We start from the raw sequence: 7,227 nt of genomic DNA on the forward strand, positions 1-7,227 counted from the left end.
CAATGCGTTCTAGTAAATCATGTTCATGACTTACTAATTTCAGCAGTTGTTTCTTCCTCTGTTTGTGAACAGAGTTTTCGAATCTGATTAAGGGATTTTCCCTTATCCAATTCTCTTGGTTTTCCATTTCCTAGAATTCTTATTGAATCCTCCAAGTCTTTTCTTTTGCCATGAACTATATTCCCTTTTCAAGGCGTTTCCATGGTTTATGGTCCTCCAGAAATTCTAGACCAAGAATGAGATGATCCATTTCTTTTCCGGGAATTCCCCAGATTTGAACTTCCAATTCTCCAATATTTATCACTCCTTGGTAAGTTCCTTTTTCCTATTGTTCCAAATAGTAAATCGAGTTACAAGGTATTAGAACCTAATGGGGGGGGGGGATTTAGGTTCTATTGGCAACTTTAACAATTTCAAGCAATTATGCAAATACGCAAGCGGAAGATTAAATCAATTAATAATAAGTGCGATAAATAAATGCGTAATGTAAATAAAGCAGTAAAAGGGATAAGAGATTTTTATGGAAGTTCGACGATAAATCGTCTACGTCTCCCCTTCTTGGTTAAGATCGATTAACCAAGGATCCACTAGCACTTCATCTTCTTGGCCTTGATGGCTCCAAGGATAGCCGTACAACTCAACACGATCACCGCGCCGATACAACTCGAACACTTGGCCTTAAGGGCTCCAAGGATAGCCTCAACACAAACACTTGGCTTCACACTCAAGTGCTTACAATGATAGCACAACACACTTGACTTCACACTCAAGTGTTTACAACAATAGCACAACCAACTCACAAACTATTTTTACAAACACTCTCAAATATATCACACAAACACTTTGATAGTGAGAAATTGTTTGCAAAGGAGAGAATAGATGAGTTGGGATGTCTCAATCATTCCCAGTTACTTTTTGAATTTAATTCTTCATCATTTGCTTCAAGTTCTGTAGAAATAGGTACTGTGCAACCTTTGTGGAAAAAATCATAACTCCATATCTACCCGTTGGATTGATATGAAATTTTGATATAAGTTTGAAAACATCCTGATCTTGATGTTGATCGGTGGAGATTTGATTTGGATGTCTCAAGCACGTCCAGTAATTTTCAGAAGTTGATTCTTCATCCTTCGCTTCAAGTTCTGCAGAAATAGGTACTGCACAACTTTTGTGGAAAAATCATAACTCCATATATAGCCGTTGGATTGCTCTCAAATTTGGACAGTACATGTAAAAATTCCTCATCAAGATTATGACCGGTGGAGATCGGATTTCAATGCATATAAAATGCCCAGTAATTTTTGGAAGTTGCTGCTCCATACTTTGGCTTCTTCTTGTCCCTTTCTTCATATCCTCATAACAATGTTTCATGGCATCCACATAACATTGTGTTCATTATATGAGCAATATGAGACTTCATAAATACATTGATAGCTTCAAAATAACTTCCAATAATTTATTTGTTAATAAATCTAATCTGCAAAATCTCACTTTAAATGGTTAGTAACAATTAACCGAGTTTTGTAATCATCAAAACATAATATTATGAGACTTGTTAATGCATTAAAAACATTAATCTCATCACACGATATTTGTATTCGTTTAAGGCGTAACAATCTCCCCCTTTTTGATGATCAAAAAAATTGGTTAAATAGGAGAAATAAATGTACAATATTAAATAAACAATTTAAATTTGCACAATATAATTGCATAAAAATCCCCCTAAATTAAACAATTAGCTAAGAAGAGAATGTTTATCAAATAACCAATTTTATTCTCCATGCATTTAAGCAAACTAACTCTCCCCCTTAGTTAAAGTATTTAACCAAACTAATTCTCTCCCTTTTTGTGATAATCAAAAAGACTGGAAAAGTAAATGCAAAACATGATAATTGAATATAATTTCTAAAATGCAACACATAAATTTCACATAAAATGTGAGCTTTATAACTTTGAATAAATACAATTAATTTGTATTATCCAAAATTAAGTTGCTCGAATTTTATATTAAGCTCCCCCTTAATATGACATTAAATTTATTTATGTCCACAAGTGATTACAACTCAATCATGCCAAGTTCACCACGCAAACGAATAAAAGTATTTTCATCTAGTGGTTTTGTAAAAATATCAGCAATTTGATTTGACGTGTCAAAATATTGAAGTTCAACTTCATTTCGTTCGATGTGGTCACGAATAAAATGATGACGAATGTCAATATGTTTGGTGCGCGAATGTTGAATCAGATTCTTTGTAAGACATATGGCGCTAGTGTTATCACAAAAAATAGGGATTTTTTAAAAAGAGACGCCAGAGTCGAGCAATTGATGCTTCATCCAAAGAATTTGCGCACAACAACTACCAGCAGCCATATATTCGGCTTCGGTTGTTGATAACACAACACAATTTTGCTTTTTCAAAAACCAAGAAACTAAACAATTTCCTAAAAAGAAACAAGTTCCACTAGTACTTTTACGGTCCACCTTATATCCACCAAAGTCGGCATCACAGTAAGCTTTTAAATCAAAGAAAGAATTTTTCGAATACCACAAGCCGAGATTTGGAGTATTTGAAAGATATTTGAAAATGTGTTTTAAGGCGAACAAATGTGATTCTTTTGGACATGATTGAAATCGTGCACACAAGCAAACACTAAACATAATGTCCGGTCTACTAGCAGTAGCATAAAGTAAGGAGCCAATCATACTATGAAAGGAAGATTGATCTACAAATTTACCATTTTCATCCTTGTCGAGTCTGATTGTTGTGCTCATCGGTGTGGATGATGATTTTGTGTTCTCCATCCCAAACTTCTTCAGAATCTCCTTGATGTATTTGCTTTGGTTCACAAAGAACCCATCCTTGCACTGCTTGATTTGCAATCCGAGGAAATAATTAAGTTCCCCCATCATGCTCATCTCGAAGTGATCCTGCATCAACTTAGAGAATCCTTGACAAAGAGTTTCATTAGTAAAACCAAAAATTATATCATCAAAATAAATTTGCACTATCAATAAGTCATCTTTAGCATGTTTGGTAAACAACGTAATATCAATCTTTTCTCTTGAAAAACCATTTAAAAGAAGGAAAGTTGATAACTTTTCATACCAAGCTCGAGGAGCTTGTTTCAAACCATATAATGCTTTGTTTAGTCTATACACATGATCATGCAATAATGCATCAACAAAGCCATCAGGTTGCTCAATGTTCCTCTTTAAATTCACCATTGAGAAATGCACTTTTGACATCCATTTGAAATAACTTAAATTTTATAGAGCAAGCAAAATCAAGTAGCATGCGAATAGATTTTAGTCTAGCAACAGGAGCATATGTCTCATCATAATCAATGCCTTCTTCTTGACTATAACCTTTTGCTACAAGCCTAACTTTATTTCTAGTGATCGTATCATGCTCATCAAGTTTATTCCTATAAACCCATTTAGTGCCAATAATAGATCTATCATGCGGCCTAGGAACAAGATTCCAAACATCATTACGTTTAAACTCATTCAACTCATCTTGCATAGCAATAATCCAAGAATCATCTAATAAAGCATCATCAATACACTTAGGTTCAACATGCAAAACAAAAGCAAGATGATTGCAGATATTATTAAGTGAAGAGCGAGTGGTTACTCCCTTCGAAGGACTTCCAATGATAAGATCTATTGGATGATCTTTGTGAAGAGTCCAATCCTTCGGAAGTGGTGTTTCCTCAACAGAACTATCTATATCATTTAAGCTTGAGGAGACCATATCTTCTTCGAGTAATTCTACATCATCGTTAGTATTACGAGAAACTATAGACATAGATTCATCAAATACAACATGCATTGATTCTTTAACAAGTAAAGTGCGTTTATTAAATATTCTAAAAGCTTTACTCGTAGTAGAATACCCAAGAAAAATATCTTTGTCGGATTTGGCATCAAATTTGCCAAGGTTGTCCTTACCATTATTATGAATGTAGCATTTTGATCCAAAAGCCCGAAAGTATGAAATGTTAGGCTTTCTCCCTCTCCATAATTCATATGGAGTTTTCTTGAGAATTGGCCTTATTGATACACGATTGATAATGTAGCAGGCAATGTTCATTGCTTCAGCCCAAAAATATTTTGGTAGAGAATGCTCACATATCATGGTCCTCGCATCTCCACAAGTGTCCTATTTTTCCTCTCAACGACTCCGTTTTGTTGAGGAGTCCTAGGACAAGAAAAATTGTGACCGATGCCTTTCTCTTCACAAAAATTTGTAAAACTCTCATTTTGAAATTCAGTTCCGTGGTCACTACGGATCTGTTTGATAGAAAGATTTTTCTCATTCTCAATACGTTTGACAAAAGTTTTAAAATAATCAAAGGCATCATTTTTGTGGGCTAAAAACAATGTTCATGTGTAACGTGAGAAATCATCCACAATAACAAATGCATAAAGCTTCCCTCCTAGACTAGTGTTTCTTGATGGACCACATAGATCTAGGTGAAGAAGTTCAAGGGGCATAGAAGTTGATACAAAATTTTTGCTTTTAAAAGATTCCCTTGTGTGTTTGCCAAGTTGACACGCATCACAAACAGAATCTAATTTTAAATTGAGTTTTGGCATACCAACAACTAAGTCAAGTTTAAAAAGTTTTTCTATGGTACTAGGACCAACATGACCTAGTCGTCTATGCCAAAGAATGTTGTCATCAACATTCAAGGATACAAGGCTTTTGATGTTTGATAAAGATAAATTATTTAAAGAAACCTTGTATACATTTTCACTTCTATATCCTTTGAAATTTATAGATTTGTCAGATGTGAGTGATATAGTGCAGTGTTGGGGAGTGAATTTGACTTCATAACCTCTATCGCACAATTGACTTATGCTTAGTAGATTATGCTTAAGTCCTTTCACTAGGAGTACATCATCAATTATGCAGGATTTAGAAATACCTATTGAGCCGATTCCTTCGATAACTCCTTTGTTGTTGTCTCCAAAGGTGACAGATCCCTTCTCCTTTGGTTTGACGGATTGGAGTAGGTCCTTGTTCCCCGTCATGTGTCTAGAACAACCACTGTCTAGATATCATATGCTAGGAAGAATAGTTTTCCTATTTCCCTACAAGAATTTGATTTTTGGTACCCTTTAGTTCTTATGGGTCCACAGTGTTAGAAAAAAGAGATACAAAATGGACCTTTAAGAGTTCAGTCTCTCATAGCAACATCATCGCCACTTTCCAAGAGTGCTCCCAGTAGTAGGTAGGGCTATGGCCTCTTTAAAAACCTATTTCCTTGGACAGAGCAACGTTCATTAGGAAGACCAGTCGCAAGTCAAGGCAGTTTAAACCGGTCTATGATGAACTCCCTTAGATCATGATCTCATAATGCCAACTGATGAGTTGTTAAGTACTCTTAGGCCTCCATTTCATATAGCTCTTTTGAACATATTGATATTTTAAAGATCTACAATTATGTCTAGAATGACCTATTTTACAACAGTAAGAACATGTAGGGGGTGATCTCATTTTTGCTTTAGCAATAAGGCTAGTAAAGTTTATATATTTCTTACCATACCCTATTCCACCCTTATCAAAACTACATTTCTGCATGCTAAGTAGATTATTCAATTTATTACTACTAACATTGAATTTATCAAATGATTTTTCTAAGTGAGCTATGTCATCCTTTAATCTTAGGTTCTCATGCCCCTTACTTTCTAATTCATTTTTGAGGTTTCTATTTTCTTTTCTAAGTGATTTAGCCATGTCAAACATAAGCTTATAAGCTTGTAGTAATTCATCGTAAGATGGTACCTCATCATTATCGTCGGAGGCGATGTCATCATCCTTGGCCATGAGACATATGTTGGCTTCCTCCTCATCGCTATCTTCATAGGCTTCCATCTCAAATGTCTCATGTTTGAGCTCTAGGAGGTCAATCTTTGTTTCCTTGACCTGGTTGGTTCCCTCGTGGCATATCTCCAATTTATCCCATATTTCTTTAGCGGAGGAGCACATTGATATTTGGTTGTACTCGTTCATATCTAAAGAACAATGCAAAATATTCATAGCTTTAGCATTTTGAGAAATTAATCGCATGTCCTCCTTGGTAAAGTCATCCATTCCCTTAGGAATTTTAATCCCTTTAACCTCTTTCATTGGTTTGTAGGGACCTTTTACCGTAACTTTCCAAAGATCATAATCTACGGATTGAATATATAGGGACATTCGATTTTTCCAATACCCGTAGTTTATGCCATTGAAAAGAGGAGGACGATTGATTGATTGCCCTTGAGCATAATCGCTCGCTAGATTTTTCATAGAGCCTTTTTGAAATATTTTTCAAAAGTGTGGCTCTGATACCACTTGTTAGAACATAATTGGGGGGGGGGGGATTTAGGTTCTATTGGCAACTTTAGGAATTTAAAGCAATTATGCAAATACGCAAGTGGAAGACTTAAAGCAATTAATAATAAGTGCGGTAAATAAATGCATAATGTAAATAAAGCAGTAAAAGGGATAAGAGATGTTTATGAAAGTTCGACGATAAATCGTCTATGTCTCCCCTTCTTGGTTAAGATCGATTAACCAAGGATCCACTAGCACTTTATCTTCTTGGCCTTGATGGCTCTAAGGATAGCCGTACAACTCAACAAGATCACCGCGCCGATAAGGGATTCCAAGGATAGCCTCAACACAAACACTTGGCTTCACACTCAAGTGCTTACAATGATAGCACAACACACTTGACTTCACACTCAAGTGTTTACAACAATAGCACAACCAACTCACAAATTATTTTTACAAACACTCTCAAATATATCACACAAACACTTTGATAGTGAGAAATTGCTTGCAAAGGAGAGAAGAGATGAGTTGGGATGTCTCAATCATTCCCAGTTACTTTTTGAATTTGATTCTTCATCATTTGCTTCAAGTTCTGCAGAAATAGGTACTGTGCAACCTTTGTGGAAAAAATCATAACTCCATATCTACCCGTTGGATTGATATGAAATTTTGATATAAGTTTGAAAACATCCTGATCTTGATGTTGATCGGTGGAGATTTGATTTGGATGTCTCAAGCACGTCCAGTAATTTTCAGAAGTTGATTCTTCATCCTTCACTTCAAGTTCTGCAGAAATAGGTACTGCACAACTTTTGTGGAAAAATCATAACTCCATATCTAGCCGTTGGATTGCTCTCAAATTTGGACAGTACATGTAAAAATTCCTCATCAAGATTATGAC

The sequence above is a fragment of the Henckelia pumila genome, chromosome 2 (genome assembly GCF_033568475.1).
Source record: "Henckelia pumila isolate YLH828 chromosome 2, ASM3356847v2, whole genome shotgun sequence".
Classification (NCBI taxonomy): domain Eukaryota; kingdom Viridiplantae; phylum Streptophyta; class Magnoliopsida; order Lamiales; family Gesneriaceae; genus Henckelia; species Henckelia pumila.